At 40.8% G+C, this 17,858-nt stretch overlaps 1 protein-coding gene across 5 annotated transcripts in view; it reads right to left on the bottom strand.

The window, feature by feature from the left end:
* LATS2 (large tumor suppressor kinase 2) overlaps positions 1 to 17,858 on the bottom strand; it is a 52,289-nt gene that overhangs the window by 19,670 nt on the left and 14,761 nt on the right. The window lies entirely within an intron of this gene.

Below are 17,858 nucleotides of genomic sequence, written 5' to 3'. Positions count from 1 at the left end.
AACCCTATTTTGTAATATTCTCTATCTGTAGTTATTCTCTAGTTGGATGCTTCATCCAATTTTGTACTCTACTTTTGTTTTGCCTGTTTTCAGGTTGCTAACACCAGGGGCTAAATTTTGCCCACAAATTCCCATTCCTATCTATAACCCTGATTAAAATATTCTAGCCACATAATTAAGAAGCTATCCTGAGAATCATTAGTGCTCTTCAGTTTTAGTATATCAAAAAAGCAGGAGGAAATCAGCACTGGCAGAGACCTACTGAGTGCCCACTTGTTTGCCACAGGATCACTTAGTCCATTCATAAACCACGTAACCCATTCAGAAACTAACGGAGATCTACCCCAAGGCTAGTTAAGCGTTTTCTGCTCCCACTGCTCCTGTTACAAAGCTCCTCCAGAGCTATACTGCTTTGGCAGTGATAAACCTTCCTCTTACTTTCACCCTAATTTACGCAGGGTCTGTTTATCCCCTCTGCCTTTAGTTTTGATTGTCTTTTAACTTCAGCAGCTCTGCTGTTATCTACAGAGAGCGAGCCCTCTTCATCCTAAGGGATGCTTGCAGCTTGGCCTCCTGGGCTAAACAAACCACATCTTTTAGTTTTCTCTTGTAAAACAGGTTCTTCGTTCTCTTTATCGCTGTAGTAGCCCATGCCTGTATCAAGAAAGATCAGACTGGGACATGGTTTTGCTAAGAGCTGCACACACCATTCTTGATGACATGCAAACAGTGGTGGAAAAGCTATCCTTGTGGTAAAGTAATTCCTTTTCTTTGTTGATTCCAGCAGAGGAAGTTTGAGCTTAGGGCTTTAACAGTGGCTTTTAGTCCTTGCTTGCAGCATTTCTACCCTTTGTGCTCCTGAATTTATTTTCAGTTCTGGTAGCACTCCAGCCCTTACGGTCATCCATTATTTTGGTCGGATGCTCCAGCCCTGCTTCACACTGACTGTGCCTTCCCACTTCACATTGTCAGTGCTTCCTTTCCTTTTTTTTTAATACCAGACTCATTAATGGAAAAAGTATGCAGAAGGGACACCCTGTAGTACATAAAGTTGGGGCAGACAGAAAAAGAATATGGAAAGGTGATGAAATGCAAGACTCACTAAGTTAAATCACATCAACATATGAAAAAAATAACTGAACTGTAAATTAGGAATGGGGAATAACAGGTAAGGAACAACTTTAACGAGAAGATTTTTATGTAACATTTCCAAGGGATATCTGAAGAACAAACAAAGGGAGAATGCCCAAAAGATAGAGGGAGGATTTTGGAAATGATACAATGCTCTGGTAAATGTCCTATCAGAAGAAAAACAAATAAAAATAAAACTAACATGACATTCACTGCTATGCCACTGCTCATTCTGCTTGCCTTCAAACTCTTTTAGTCTTGATTTAGTCGGCTACAGAGGGTAGGCATCTTTACTATTCTGTGTTTGCACAACATCCAATACAATGGGGTCCTGCTATTGTTGTGTTTATGGCAGTACGACAACTTATTTAAATAAATTAAGTCCAGCACAAAATACTCAACTTGGAGTAGTAGGCAAAAAGATGATGGAGGGCTAAAGTGTCAATTCTCCTGGGTCCCAGGATAGAAACCCTCATATCGCTACCACCAGCAACCAATGCTGAAATAAGATTACCTTAATCCTCTAAGCCACAGGACATGGCACATTTCCTGTAGCTATGGAAGAAATGAGGCAAAATAAAACAAAAGTAACTAGAGATTGAGAAGCATCTTTTGATGATCAAGACTGTAGCTGTTCAAAATATTTCCAGTATCTTTTCAGATTTAAAACAGCTCTGGAAGATTAAAAAGCAAACAAATGAACCAGACAAATGAAACCAACATTTGAAATATATCACGTTAGTTTTTGTATTTTACTAGCCCTACAGCTAATACAAAGTTCTTTCACAAGTATCACAAAAAAATCAAAATAAAAGGGCCATCATGACACTTCTCTACTGTTTTTTTCCCAGCTGCTTTTCCGTAAGCTCATGACTAATCAAAGCTATTTAAATTCCTCCAAGAGAAAAAAAAATACACTATAGACTTAGCAGCAGCGTACTTATAAAGAACAACCACCATAACATCTTTACCAACTTGGAAAGGGCAAGGGAGAAAAAACCAAGAGTTGAGAACAGTAACTGAAAATATGACATAGCTCCTTAGCAGGTGTCTCAAAAGGCACTAATTACACCAAAATACTTTTTCAACACTATGCAAGTAGCAGCATATAACTTCTTTTTTGCCTTTTTTTGTTCTTTTAGCTGAACTCATATAGTACATTCCCCCACTGCAGCTCCTTGTAAGACACACTGTGTTTGGCCCCAGGTGTTTCATGGAGGACACCTGCCATTTTACACTACAGTCCTTGTGTTCCACAAGTTGTTCAAATATGGCTCTTTGCATGAAAAGGAGACATATGAACTTCAGGCTATAAGCCAATCCAAGGTCCCAAAGTTAAGATATTTGGAAATAAACCAAGCATGGTCGCTCAACATATTTCCAATCAAATGCTTGTAAAATGAAGGGAGTATTTATAACAAGGCATCTCCAGACAAAGAGTGCATATGTAAACACTTCAAGAAGCTCTGCTGAACTATTCAAGAGATGCAAACTGTTTAAAGAAAAAATGCATATACACTGCAATGTCAATTTGCAAATCCAATCAGAACATTTGATCAAACAACTCCTGTTGATGTTCCAGAGAGTATGTGTGTATACGTACAGACATGCATGTAGATATTATATAATGTGTGCATGTCTGTGTGTGTGATTTTGTTGACATTAATCTAATTTCAAGTAAGCCTGTGATCCCTTTGAAAACAATGTATTAAAAAAGACACGACACCTTCTTTCATGAAGAAATAAGACTCTTATTTGTGTCACCAGTCAGACAAGACAAGTAATTTCATTTTATATATATATATATATATATATATATATATATATATACACATACACACACACACACACATTTACTATAGCATTTCTGGAAGCACGTCAGGCACTCTGGAAAGGCTTTGGAAAGGGAAGGCCTACAGGAAGCTGGAAGAGGTCCTGCCCCAGGCCACAAACATGCACTTTGCATGAAACTCAAGGGTCAATGAAAGAACAATTACAAACAGGCAAGGAAAGAGTGGCATTAACAACAATAACGGAAAGGGAGTGAGAATAATCAAAAGCCATCATGAATACCACTTTTTTTTCTCCTTTCTTCCAAGCCAGCTGGGAAGCAAGAACAGACCTGAGCTGCTCTGTCCCAACCAGGACACAGGCATAAGAGGAAGGGGGGCAGAGTGCAGAGAGCCCCATCACAGAGGCAGCTTAATGGATAGACCTGAGGAGCAATGACAAAGAACCTGTTCTCCCTGTCCCCCCTGGCCTTGGAAAAAGCAGATCTGTGGCTGAAGAGCTGGTGGTAGAAGCCTAGTTTCCCTACATATTTGGTGGAGAGTGTGACACTGTTAGCACCCAAGATATGTGGTGACTTGTTGCCTACCTCAGAGGCTTTAGCACCCCCTTCTGAAGGCACCCACTCTTTCCCCCAACTTTTGAAGGAGCACAGGCTCCTGATTTAGCAGTCAAACTTGGCCAACAGTAATAGGCAGCAGTAATATCTCCCTGAGTACAGAAAGTCCCCAATCTGGAAAACACACACTTTGCTTCAGATCTCGCATCAGAACAGAGCTGTGTAAGGAATGAGCACATAGAGCATTCAGTTTTGAACACATGTAGTACTACAGGACTATCCACCTACCACAATTCACAGGCCAGGTTTGCATTTATGGTAAAATAAAGGAGAGGGGAAAGTGTGTATTTGTACATCTTCGCTGCTCGAGGCATCTCCTAGCTGCACAAAATCTTTTCTACTGTGATGGCACCTGAAGCCTTCTGCACTGCACTGAGCTCTACACAAACACAAGGGAAGAATCCTGTTCTACAAAAGGATTTCTAATTTAAAACAGAACAAACAATTGTATATACAGCCATAACTATTCCTCATTACTCTCTAAGTCTGCTCATTGGAGAGCTATGTAAACTATTTAGAGTTCAGTCTAACCAAATGACCCATGGTGGGTGCATCAACAGACAGAAAGTTGTACAAATCTCTCCTAATTTTTCCTCAGCACTGCAGCAGAGGGAACTCAAAGCAGGAGCACTATTATGTGCTAATTCAGAAATCTTATACTGAGGCCAAATCATGCCATATAAACAGCATTTATAAATTACTGCATTGGCAGGTTTATGTTAAAGAGCAGCACGGAAGAGCTTTGCTTACTTCATGCATGTGTGAATGCACATGCACACACATGCAAGTGTGTACATCACTCCTTTCCAAAGGTGCTATTATACTTCCTGGAAGTCCCCTCATTTTGGTGACAGGAACAGGGAACTTCCCACCCTCTGGACACAGTCCGTAGCAGGTTCAACCTCGGCTCCAGCTCACTCCTGTCCCTCCTGACTGGCAGCCACTGCGGTGACCTGTACTCTGTCACACAGTGCCTCAGCAATATGCCTTGCATTAACCAGTGCGGCTTAAGAGTCCCTCCTGTTCCCACAAGTCAAGCCAAGCCAAGCCAAGCCACAGCACTATTCATCAATACTTTTAATATTACAAAGGTAACATACCACCCTACAATAGCTTTTGAACTCTGAAAAAAAGGAAATAGAGGGCAATTAGAAAACAAATTCAAATATAAGTAAATGAGCTGTCCCAAACCAAGAAGTATCATCATCTTCCTGTAATGTTCACTGAGAATCCCTTCCAGGTTCCTGTTCAGATTTTTTAATAACTAGAGGTGTTACCAAACATGCCATCCCCTTTTCATAGCAAGCCCGACACTGGGCCAGCTCCGAGGCTTACAACTGTGACTCAAAGAACATGAGTTACCCATTGGGTACTCCAAATCAATCCTTTGTACAGGGCAGAGAAGTCCAAGCCAGTGGAGAGCTTATTACCAAACCTCTGTGTTTTGATTCAAGTTGCTGAAGTCTTGAATGCAATACCTCCCATCTCCCTGTCTTCTACTTTCTTTACCCTAACGGTAACGCAGTTGAGTTGATGCAAAGAGCAGAGAATCCTTTCAGCAGCACTAAGTAGCAGGGTTTGCCAAAAGCTAGTAGACAGTATCAGGTGTTACAGCCTTTATAACTAAGAGGAAGATACACACGGGGCAAGAATTTTCAAATACTTAAGTCACTATTTGGTTTGAAACCTTCTTCTGGATTGGTATGATTTACATCCAGAAAGCAATAATGGATCCAGAAACTCAATTTAAAGACAGAATTCAGCTTGAAAAGACAAGAAGGACAGGAAACATTTTCCTATCACTCCTTCATAAGGTTTACTGAAACCATCAGGAGAACAGGACAGGTGCTGTGCATTTCACCAATGCAATCAGAAAGTTTTCCCACCCAAGAGAATGGGCAGACTTCAGCCAGACTAATTCCTCCTTACTCCGCTTCTGCCCTTGTCTGACTCAGCCTAATGAAACATGCAAATTTGGCCAACAGTGCTGACATTAATACCAATATAAGTATTAAAGGCCAATTTGAGAATATTAATAAACACTGCAGCACCCAGCAAAGAACCAATACAAGTTCCTGGGGAAAAAAATCTTAGCAAGTTGGCTTCAGGAATTTATTGATTCCACTAAAATCTCACATAGTGTCAACACACATAGAACACGGTAAAGTTCCTTGCACAGAAGGCATCTTCAAAGTTGAGGCAGAACTGGACCCAACCTTGAAGGAAAGGTGCACCACACTGCAGAACAGCACTGTTGTTTTCAGAAAGGCACTCCAGTATAGCTTCATTTCCAGTTGTGTACCAGGATCCTCATGCATGAAATCCAGCCATTAATAAAAAATGGCACTGTTTTAATATTTAAACACTATTCTGTTCTCTGGGGGTCCAAGTGAGTGTCCCTACACTCAAGGCATGCAATCGTAAAAAACAAAACCAATAAACAACCTACTCCTGACATAATGCATCTTAAATGACTAAATATATTAAGATGGCAGTTCCAGCAAAAGCAGCACCTTGCTGTGCAAAGGCCAGCTGCCATTTAAAAAGCACTATATAAACTCTTTTAAGTAATCTCTTGGAATCGTGTTCTTTCACGTTCTTTCTTTCAGGTGGGTTGTTTTGCAGTCTTAGTATTTTACACTTATTAGTAAGCAGGGCACATTTGCTGCAAGGGCAGCAGGCCATCCCTGCTCTCCTCCAGACCCGCTTTTCACATACGGGGCTGTCAGAATGATAGCATGACTCCTTCCTACTAGCACCCACATCTCCCCCCCCCCTTTTTTTTTTTTTTTTTGAGACAGCAGTTTCTTACTCTATCAGGGCAAGTAAATCAAGCTGGATAGAATAGCAGTTCAGTGAATGTTTCATGATGAGCTTATTCCTCTTCATTAGCAGCAAGTGATGCGTTTGCTGATTTTATTGCTCAGGCGTTAGCCAAAAATGCATTTGGCTGGCATTACATTTACAATAATGCTATTTGTGTATCAAAGCATTTATTTTCAGTGGCCACAGACACTCAGATGAGTGCTTCCCATTGCTCTTCCTTCTACTATGAAGATACATACACATTGAGTTATGTATAAAAGAGGATTTTTACAAATATTCACAGAGCTTGCAAATGATTTCTTAGCCAAAGTGGATAAGATGGACTTGTAAACTGGGTATTCAGATTCAGCAAGACGAGTTATGAGGTTTGTTGTCCAGGAATGAAGCCCCAAAGCACAGAAAAAAATTGTGTCAAAGACTAGAAGAGCTTTTTGCGCTGCCAAAGGCAGCTGTTCCCCAGAAAGTCACACGGTGCTGCAAATTTGCAGTGCTTTAGTACTGTTTATTGCATTTGTCCATACCCAACTCTACAAACTGAATTTTGCATCTATCCCTGTTAACGGTGCCTCTGTCATTTTTACTGAGTGCTGCCTACTTAAGGCATTAGAAGTTTCCTTATATTTCATAAAACTTTAAATGTTAAAGTGATACTCCTCTCTCCTCCTTTTCTTGTAACTTTATATGTTTTTTTTTTTTCAGTTTTAAACCACTAGAACTTTCAAGTGTTGTTTTAAAGCCTCTTCTCCAAGGCACAAAAAAATTGTGTAAAGACAAGTAAAAGTGGTATGTAAAGGTAAAAAATGAGGTAAGTGGCTCAAGTAAAGACAGTAAAATTAAGTCGCCCATTCATATTCAAGGTCAAACACTAACATAATTTTCCAGACAAGGTTCAAGCATATTCCCAATATGGCCTTTAGAGGTTTAGGAAAGTTTTGGTCCCCTCAGTTTTTCTTTGGGGAGTACTTTAACAGAACTATAAAACCTTCAGGATATCTGGTTGGAATGCATTACCACTGAACTGTTCTCTCCTTTGAGGATTTATACCACAATGGGACCCCAACTGACATCAAGCAGTAATGCACAGTCAAAAAGAAAAAAAAATAAATCCAAGAAATATAGCTCCATTGTGAGACAAATGAAGGCTACTTCTCTCTCAGCCTCACAGTCCAACGCAGCATGTCTCATGTGACTGAAGAAACATCTGGGTTTTATCTTGAGGTTCCTAATATTTTTCAGTACAGACACATACACACACACACAGAATGCAAGTGTGCTGGGCAAGACAACTTGGCATATTTATTGTTCAAAGAGTAGGAAGATGTAGAACTTTTACATACAATATTATTTTTTAAAAATTTGTTGGTATTTTTGAATTTTATTAATTGTAATGCTATCTTTTTTAAAAATTCTCTTTCAAAAATATAAAAAAGGCATTCAGCTTTTAACATTTTAAAATCAATATACTCAAGCTTGTAATACAATATACTCAAACTCTGCAGCACTAGGGATCTCATTAGACATTTTCCAGAAGTCTCCATGCAGTGCTTAGTTTCATTAACTCTATCAAATACACATGTATAACTACAGGTCCAAAAGTAAGAATTGCTAAACACCACTGACTGCCACTTAATGATTTTTAAGACCACAAAAATACCCCTTTGTACTAAACACTTTATACGACTGCTAGTCACTGCAGCTTTCTGCAGTTGCAAGATAAAACTCTCAACTCTACCAGTGCTAGAGGCAAAAAAGAAAAAAGAGAAAGAAAAAAACCCAGCTGGATGAAATATCTTAAGGTCAGGCTTTTTACATGTAAAGCAGCCGCAGCAAAATTATTCACATTCTTAGCACATAGCTGACCGGGACAAGATTCCACGGAGAGGCAAACAATTCCCCCAAGAGAGCAGCTGCATCTTCCTCAGCTCAGGAGCTACTAGGGGGAGGGAAAAATGCCCACTGGTGTCCCCAAAACTGACCAAGAGCAGGAAGAAAATGAAAGACTGCTTCTGCTCCATGGTAATGTTTCACATGACCGCTCCTTTTCTGTGCTCAGTGAGAATAGAGAAGTGTAAAAATAAATAAATAAAAATAAAGCCAGTTGGTAACACACACTTTGATCGATGTCCTAGAAGAACCTTACAAGCAGACATCCAAGTCCAGTTAAACATAGAAGAGTAGGGGTAGGAAATATTAGATAATATTGAACAGAACAACTGAAAGGAATAGTCACCCGGCTTTGCTTTTATTGCATAATTATTTTCAGAAGTATCTTTTGAAAATATAAAACCATTTCTTTCTAGGTTTCCACAATATGTCTCTTAAATTGTCCTCTTTTTGTCTAGTATTTCCTTGGCAGTACCTTTACTCAGTTTACCTTGATGTTATTTCTGTTGGCTACCAGCCAAGTGGCACACTTTAATAGTCAAGACAGAGTACTGAAGAAGCATCTTTCTCGCTCTGCTCCATTTACATGCAAAGGCTGTGATATATATTTTAGGTTGTTGTAAGAAAAGAAATCCTTTTGGAAGATCCTCCTCAATGCCATCCCCTTAACATTAATATCTCCCCACGAACCTGCCATTAGCCATCAATGAAATCAGCCGCAGCAACATGAAAAATGACCATATCACTGCTTTCAGCATTCATAACTTAGTATTCACATATTATCTTCCAGCTGCAAGTGTGTCAGCAGAAACCTACTCCCACCTTGTCCCTGGCTGCCTGTCACTGCTCCCTATGCCCGAGGTATCACCTGCTTCCCTCTTGCCTGACCACACTGCGGTCCACTCACCATCAGAGACAGCTGAGTTAGCACAGACCTATGATTTAGCTGTTGAAGCTAACTAAGCTCATTTTGACCCAAGTGAGCTAGGGTTAACTCCAACAGCAGCTCACTGGGGCAGTAAGACCTGGGTGAGAGGAAGAGTAAGTAGAGACAGCACTGAGCAGATGGCCATCTCTGGAGCACAGCTGGAAGGAGAGCATGTAAGTGCAGGCTGAGCTTTCTCTCAGCATTTCCTCTGATAGTGGTTGACAGCCAAGGCAGCTGCCACCACTCTCAACTTCTCTGCTCCTTTCTGTGCCCCCTGCCATACCCCCCAATTGTGCTCGTGTACCTCCCACCATCCCCAAAAATTTATTTTTGACCTGGATCAGTTCCCTGATCAGTCACCGCTCAGCTCCACAAACACTGTGCTGGCACAGCTTGCGGGAATGAACTGGGGAGGAACGAGCGGGAAGATGGTCAGCTCTGGCAGTACCACCGAAAGCTGCTCTCCTGGAGCCCCAGCCCAGGAGTCTCCTCTCCTTCCTTCACACCAACCTACAAACTTCCCAGGTGAATGGAATATGCTTGTGATATCCCAGACCATAAGGTTTTTCTCCCCCCTCCCCCCCATGCTGCCTTAAGAAAGTTTTTAATTACAGTATTTTGTGTGTTGGTGTCATATTAGGTTTAACAAGCTAATCCCTCTCTTACTTGTGCAATTATCACCTAATATTTCAAGGCAACAACAGGACATTTTTCAGAAATACATTTGATCATCTTAAAAAGATACAGCCAAGGGGAAACAGTCTTACATGACAGGCTATAAATCAACATGTTAGACAAGTAATTTTAAACCACAGGAGGAAGAAAAAAAAATCTCACTATCAAGCCAATAAAAACCCTGTAACACTGACTCTAGAAGATATTGGACCTATTCCATAACAACTATATTTCTTAGGAAAATACAGTATTTTGAACTCTAAAGAAGTCTGAACTTGATTAGACTGAAGCAAAGGAGAGGGAGGAAAACGGAGCAGAGGACACAATTCCCCTCATCCTTCCTCCACAGCTGAAGTTTGAGGAGGAAGCTTGAGGCTTCTCAAGCAGATCAAGAAACCGTTCCCTTGACCAAGTCACACAGTGTTGACATATTTGCTTACTAGTTCCCAGTAATCCTGGCAGTGGATCAACGTTCCTCACCTCCCTCCTTCAAGTCTTTACTCAAACTTCTAGGAGACTGTTGTTTTCCAATGCTCTCAACCCATGTCACTTGATAGAAAAAATGGCAATTGTTCTTCAGGCTTCATTATTATTATTATTACAGCACATGCTCAGTTGCATGAATAATATTCAGAGACAGCAATGTTTCTTCTGAGATCTTTAAGGGTGCAAAATATTAAGAAACCAGAGACAAGTAATCACTTTTCTGCCTTGAGAAAACATATTCTTAAAAGTGAGTTCTACAGCAAAATCACGCTAGGCAAAATTCTTCTCCAATATTTCAGATGCAGAAGGAAACCTGGCCAGTGCTTTGACAGGATAACACCAGCAGTAACAAGCACAACACTACATCACATGGAAGGGAGGCTTCATAATACAGAGTCCCAGAAACTAAGACTCAACAATGAGCAGTAGCGCACTGGTGAACAGTTTCTGGATGAAGTAAAAAAAAATATAGTTTCTACACACCTGTTCAACAAAGCTGCCAAAGGTAAGGATACGTATCTGGTTAGGCAATCAACTTCCAAGTTCCTAAATTTCTCCTACGAGAATTGGGTGGAGACAGTACTCCTACTGGTTTCTAACCTGTGTGCGTGTTGCCAAGTACTGTTAAACAGATGTCATTGCATCACACTGCACTGCAGGTTCATGAGAAGATCTGTGTTCATACTCTTTGAGCATGCCAAGCCCAAAACAAAGCTAAGCCTCCATGGTAATGATACATGGAGACAGTCTGTATTTTGATGATCGAGTTCATGCTACACCAGTAAATTCCAAGAGGTCGACTTGGAGTAATTTCTATAACTCCAGAGAAACGCTCTTTCCTCACTTCTACTGTGTGTGCATCTTACTTGGGCTCCTGTCTGTGTGCACACTGCCTTGGATAATGCTGTGAGACACAGCATTAGAGAGGCAATGATTCCTGAACAGCAGCGTTCAAGAAGACACTTTGCTTCCAAGGTCAACATTCACTTCCTGTAACAAGCATTGCAACTCTCTATTCCTTTTCTCCAAGGCATCCATCAGCACTTAAAATTGTCGACATTATGATTAATTATTTTTAACCAAGCTTTCCAGTATCTGCCACCACTTTCAGAGACTAACCAGAGGCCAATGATAAGCAAGCTTAGAAGTATGTGTATATATATAACACATATAGAAGTATGTGTGAAAACCTGAATTTAGGCATTTTTTTTTCCACAACTGAAATTTGTAGGATTTATGTTCCAGAACATGCAATATCTGAGATGTTGGAACTATCTGAAGTACTGCCATGCAAAGAAAACAGTAATATAATCATAGTAGTTCCACATGCAGCCCATTACTTGAATGACTATAATGATTCTTGTATATCAATTTTAATAGTCAGTTTTCAACTTTCAGCTTGTCTCTGCAAAAGGGTAGAGCTAACAATCTAGAGTAGAAGTACCCTAACCTGTAATAATCTGACAGCCTACATCTTAAATAGGATCTATATCCTAAATACCAAATGAGCTTTCAATGAGTATTACAATGCTCCCATCTAAGTGATCTATCGGCCAAGCAACTTCCGCATTCTTTCTAATGTAAAGCATACAGGCTGGGACATCCCACCAGCTGACTACTTGTTTACTCCTGCTCTGAACATTTACCCACATTTTCAATACAACTTCAAGCCCTCCTCTTGAAGAACATTAAGTAAGCAGACAGTAAGAATGACACAGATATTTATGCGCACAATAAAAACACTGAGTATCATTACCCTTTTATCTTCTATGTGCTGCAACCTTTCTATACCCCTACCTTTGGAACACTAATTCAGGTTGTAATGTCTTCTGCATAGAGATCTCATTTTTTGCAATGATGTTGCACCACACGGCTTTACTGCAATGCCAGTATAACAGTGGCTTTGTATTTGATTATCACTGTAACGGAGCAATGCAAATGTGAAACCCAAGGTGAACAGTAAAACTCTTGTTAGCAATTTACACTGGTAACATGATGCATACCACACCAAGCTTTTCCCAATTTCTAACACGCAGGTCATAGACCAAAGATCCTCTTCTGCCAGGAAAGGTACCATCATGTGTTCTTATAATGTCATTGCAAATGCTTGGAAAACTCTGTGGACACCAGCATCATAATTTAGAGAAGAAAGAAGGAAAATACCAGGTATGCTTCAAATTACAGGAATATCTTAACTAGTTATTAATGATCATACATAGCTGGGTTTAATCGTCTATGTAATCTGAAATCCAAGCTACTGATATTAAATGGATTTGAACAGATTTCCATTTAAGGCCAAAATCTTGCCAAAACCTAGGTCTAAGTAAATGAACTTAGCATGTGTGTGTACTGGTGGAAGAGGAGGACTCTTTTACTGCTCAAAATAAGCAGCAAAGCTCTGGCCTGATGAAGTCAATAGGAATTTTACTGCTGATTTCAATGAGGATAGAATTTCATCCCAAGAATCATCATCTTCCAGCACGGTGGGGCTGGGGATATGGTCCCAGTCTAGACATATGCACAGTTGATCTGCAATCCCACACACACTACTCTTCCCAGCTTTCTCATCTCACTGCATTCTGCACAGCAGTGCTCAGAGAACAGAGCCAAGTTCTACCAGAAACTGAGATTGTGCAGGCTCTTCACATTTTGTCGTCTGACCCAAGCATCCAAGGGACCCTCTGTTGTTGCAGGTGGGGTCTGCGGAAGGAGAACACTGTTACTCAGTAGCTGATGAAATGAAAAGGCCTCCCCACCCCACCCCCCCAGCACTTCCTGCAATGCTCCATACACTAAAGTCATATACCACTACAAGCTGGATCGCAGCTCAGTGCATTCCACTGCACTTTGTCACGCTTCCCTGACCGATACTATGCCAAAAATTACTAGCTTTAACAGTTCTCTGGTGAATAAAAGAGCTTTTGCAACTCTGAAACAGAGCTGAGTTTTTAATTCATGTTAAATCTGCTTTTCTGTTCTGAAGGAACATTTTTAATGCTGCCTGTAATTCCCCTTCTGTGCTTTTTTTCTTACTTCTGTAGTGACTTTTGTGAAGATAAAGGGAAAATTCAAGCTGACTAGTTTTTAAAAGCCTTAAAGAGACCTCTAAAATATGCTTGAAGGAAGTAAAAATATGAACTAGCAAAACACAAAGATGAAAAAGATCCACATCATGTTCATATAAATCTAGAAATACATGGCAATGAGCCAGAAGATTCACAAGACAGCTACCATAGAGAATAAAATCCGAAGTACAGCTGGACTAACTAAACAAGCATAGAGCAACATGTATCCAAGATTTGCACATTTACTGTTTATTTACTCAGTACCCAACTGAGCACAATCTTGTGGAATAATACAGACTGCTCCTGCAAACATCCCTTCTGCTCAGTCTACGCACTTGTAGTTACAGACTATGCCCTAAGAAACTTTCCTTTGCAATCTTTTATTCAAAACCCATGCCTACAATTACCAAAAGAACATGAGTATGAGAAAACTGTAAAACTAATGTAAGTACTTAACAGAGTAAAGTGCTCATTATGTCAATGCTTGGCTCCCTTCCGTAGCACAGAATACCAGCATGTTACATGTGCACCCAAAAAAGGATCCCACTTCTCTCCAAGCCAGTTAGCTTTGCTCAGTACATCAAGACCCGTTGCCGGTTCCAGCCCATTTTTGGAACAGAGGGTTTCACTATCCAACCCCATCTCCAGGCTGACCTGGAAATATGCCTGCCCCAACTGCTACTCGCGTATGGAAATAATAAAGCTATTTTTACATGAAAAGCAAATCCTTTATTTTCCCAAAAGCAAGAACAGCCATTGCAACACGCATAGAAACCAGGCATTTAGAACAGAAGAGGGTGTTACCTACAAGTACAAAAGCAATTAAGCCTTGTGAGCAGAGCATGTGGGCAGGATGAGGGGTTAAGCAAGACTTAAGCATGACAGCAAGCACACAAAAAACACTGAAAAGAGGGAAGTGGGGAGGAGGAAAGCAAGGCAACCTGGAGCTTTTAAATTCAATAGGGTGGGAAGGTGGGGAAGACGCCTCTCCTCCTCTGCAGTGCCTGCCAAGCAGCAGTCACTCACTGTCGGGGGGCACTGCTGGGAACCCTATGCTGCTTTCCCTGGTGTGCAGGGAGCAGCTCTGGCTCAGGCTGCTGTTTCTTCCACACTGCAGAACTGAAGAAAAGAACTTTCCTCATATCCAAGCACAAGCCCTTGCTGAACACACACTGGCTTCAGTCGTGCAGGCAGCTTGGGGGCTGAGAGACCAAAACAGCACTTCGGTGTGGATGATTAGGATTTTCATCCTCAAAAACTACATCCAATTTTCAAGGCAGATACTTCATTAGCACTAATGTTCCTCCAATTAAAACAACCAGCTTGCTACTAATGGCTGAACTCAGCACTACCAGCTCTGTGACCTGATTGCCCTCCTCCCCAAGTAAATGCCAAACATCCTCTCTGCTCACACATCCAGTTCCTGCTTTTTAGCAGGGACTTCATCCTTGTTATGCTTCCCCTTTGCCCTCATGATTGTCAGTTATCACTTTCCTGTCAGAGTTTAAACCTCAGCAGTAATACCTCCTCTATCCATTAGCTGCCACGATCTGAGAGTGAAAAAAAAAAAATTAAAAAGGGGGGGAGGGGGGAAGTAAAAAATTAGTTCCATTGAGCCTCTTCCCAGACTGGGAAACCACAAAACTACTATGTGAAAGTGGCAAAACAAACCAGATCTGTGGTCTAGTGGCAGGGTTTTCCCCAACTTCATGGCCTCAAAACTTTTTGTGCAAGGAGGGTTGATGGTGCCCTGCTAGTTTGACTCAGGGTTTTGCCCAGTGCTGGGCAATGGTCCTATTTCAAGGTAATGGGAGAGAGGAAGAGAAGGAAGTTTTATACATAGCTGAAAGTAAGATAACTGCCCTCCCCAACATGCTGTGCTAATGCTACAGCTGCTGTTGTCTGGCCCACATAGGGCAGGGTGATGACTGAGTTCAAACTCCAGTAGACAGTGGAGAGCTTGGGAGCACAAAACCTCCTCCACGAGGCAAGAGGATGAAAATGGCTCTTTGCAAAATCAAGGAATCCTATTAAACACGTAGCACTGCTATTTGCCCAAAATAGTGTTCCTGGAGATGCTGAACACATAGCAGGACGTTCTGACCTTCCCAGGAATCTGGGAGAAGGCAGCTCTACCTCCAACACCGGAGCTCTGCCACAGACCATGCTGCAGCTCAGACTCTCCTCTGCCTCCTGAGCAGAGGTGTTCCAGGTTCAGGAGGAAACAGCTTCTCCCTGGCAGTAAATCTGAGCACCCATTTCTGCGTAAGTGTAGAGCGGGGCCTGCAACAGCAAGTTCTCAACCTCCAGCAATTTCTAACACTTACGAGCCACAGGGAAGTTCCTGAAAAAGTGGAACTGATTTGCTACAGAAGGTTTTACAGCACCAAAGTAGTACTGAAAAATACTTTTTCTAGGTTACTTTCATGTGGCTAAAAACCCTGAAGGTTCACTTCGCAGTAAACAGAGAGATGGGGGTGGGGGGAGGCACACCAACGCAAATGAAAATTCTTGTGGCTTGCTTTTGAATTTGCTGGCACTTCCCAGTGAGGTCCTGCTTTTGTAGTATGGGGGAGCTGGCTCACCACGTGCCCTGGCAGAGACTGATGACTTCTGCCCACTTGTAAACTCCTTCTAGGCTCTAGGTCTTTGATTTGCACTGTTGAGCACTGCATCAACATCGTCTTTCCACCATTTGCATGACTGCTACACCACACATATGTTTCACAGGTTCTTCATAACACACATTCAAGAAAGCACTCAATGAACTTAGTGCTTGCATTATAGAACATAATAAAAAGATTTTCAGAATGCAAGGGATGGCCAAAGTGCAAGAAATGATCACAGGAAGGAGATGGAAGTGAGTTTCCAGCACAGCAACTGCTGGAGCACTTGGAAAAAAAAAAAAAAAAAAGATGAATTCCACCCTGCTCCAGCACACAGCCTGTTGGTCACTACCATGTCTGTGCAGCACACATTATACAGACAATCAGGGGATCATCTAAAAGCACAAGTGAGATACTGTGCTGGACAATCAGAAAAAACAGGCTCCACCAAGGTGGAATGCACATCTCTGGAGAAAATTATACAGTGCTCATTTGAAGCCAGGACAAAAAGAGCCCAATATGGAGTGGATTTGTCTTGGTTCAAAGACCTCTGTCATATGGCCACAACTTTTTATATTTTTAATTGAGACAGACAGAGATTTTTTTCTGGTTTTGTGAACCAGGATATCCTGCACATATTAATATTTCCAAAGTTCCAGTTACATTGATTAAATTAGATTTTATGCACCTTAATCAGGCTGACATCTGGCAGGAACATGGAATGAACAGTGACTGTGGCAAAGCTGGAAGAAAAGCACAAATGGGACAGGTGGCTAGTTTAAGCACAGACTATGGAGTCCTGACACTGAATGGAAGAAAGATGCAGAAATGAAAATATATGGGGTATGCTGTCAAAGTCACATTACAGTTGCATCTGTAATTCCTTAGGATGTCACATCAAATCTAAAAAAATAAGGTTGAAGTTACAGAAGAGTTATTTCTTAACAGTTTGCAATTATTTAAAAAAAATTAAGTAATTTAGGGTATTCAGAGGCACATGGAGAAAAGCATGTAGGAGGTGTTGAATGTAAGTCATTCAAACCAACAGAGCAGAAAAAACAATGCAATAGGACAACAGGTAAAGGAAGGTATAATATAAACTTGAATGGCTTGAAGATATTTAAGAGGTGATACAGTGGAAGAACAAAACAAACAAGGAGAGAAGGAAGCTGCAGAGCAGCAGTGATGATCTCCAAGTCTGTGCTGACATTTTCTTCTGTTTTGAAATAACCCACATCCAACGGATTCATAAATGGTGGCTAAAATCCAAACCTAACCATATAAAGACTTATACAGGAGTAATTTTACACTGCTATTTGTCCTACTGAAGTCAATCTCTCTGAAGAGCAAGAACTTAACTAATATTATCACCTAGTATCAGCAGTCTTCTTTCTAGCATTTTATGTACATGAGGAGTAATACACTGCATCTTTGCATGCTTTAGCTGAAATGAGTAATTTACAAATCATGCATTAGAGTAACGAAGGATATAGAAAACAGTTGCAAAATGCTTGGTCATTGAAGCAATCTACATTTAAATCTCAACAATTTTCCATTTACATTGTGTTTATATTTCTCTAAAGGCATAGAAGACAATATGTGTTGCAGTAAGTTTCACACGCACATATACACTGATAACAAGACAAAGCATACAGAAAATAGTTATTTTCACAGGCTGTCCCTGCCATAGCTGTTACCTGATTCACAAAGTTACTGGTACACAGTGTTCTTTGGCTTCGGCCTTCTGAAAATTAACTGACCCAGAAATAATTATTTTTTTTTTTTTTAAGTATTTTCATATCCTCTCCTGTTCTCTTCATCCTTCACCTCCCTGGGGAAATATTTTTAAT

This window comes from Ciconia boyciana, chromosome 1 (assembly GCF_034638445.1).
Source record: "Ciconia boyciana chromosome 1, ASM3463844v1, whole genome shotgun sequence".
NCBI classification, from domain to species: domain Eukaryota; kingdom Metazoa; phylum Chordata; class Aves; order Ciconiiformes; family Ciconiidae; genus Ciconia; species Ciconia boyciana.
This window is presented reverse-complemented; position numbering and strand designations above follow the sequence as displayed.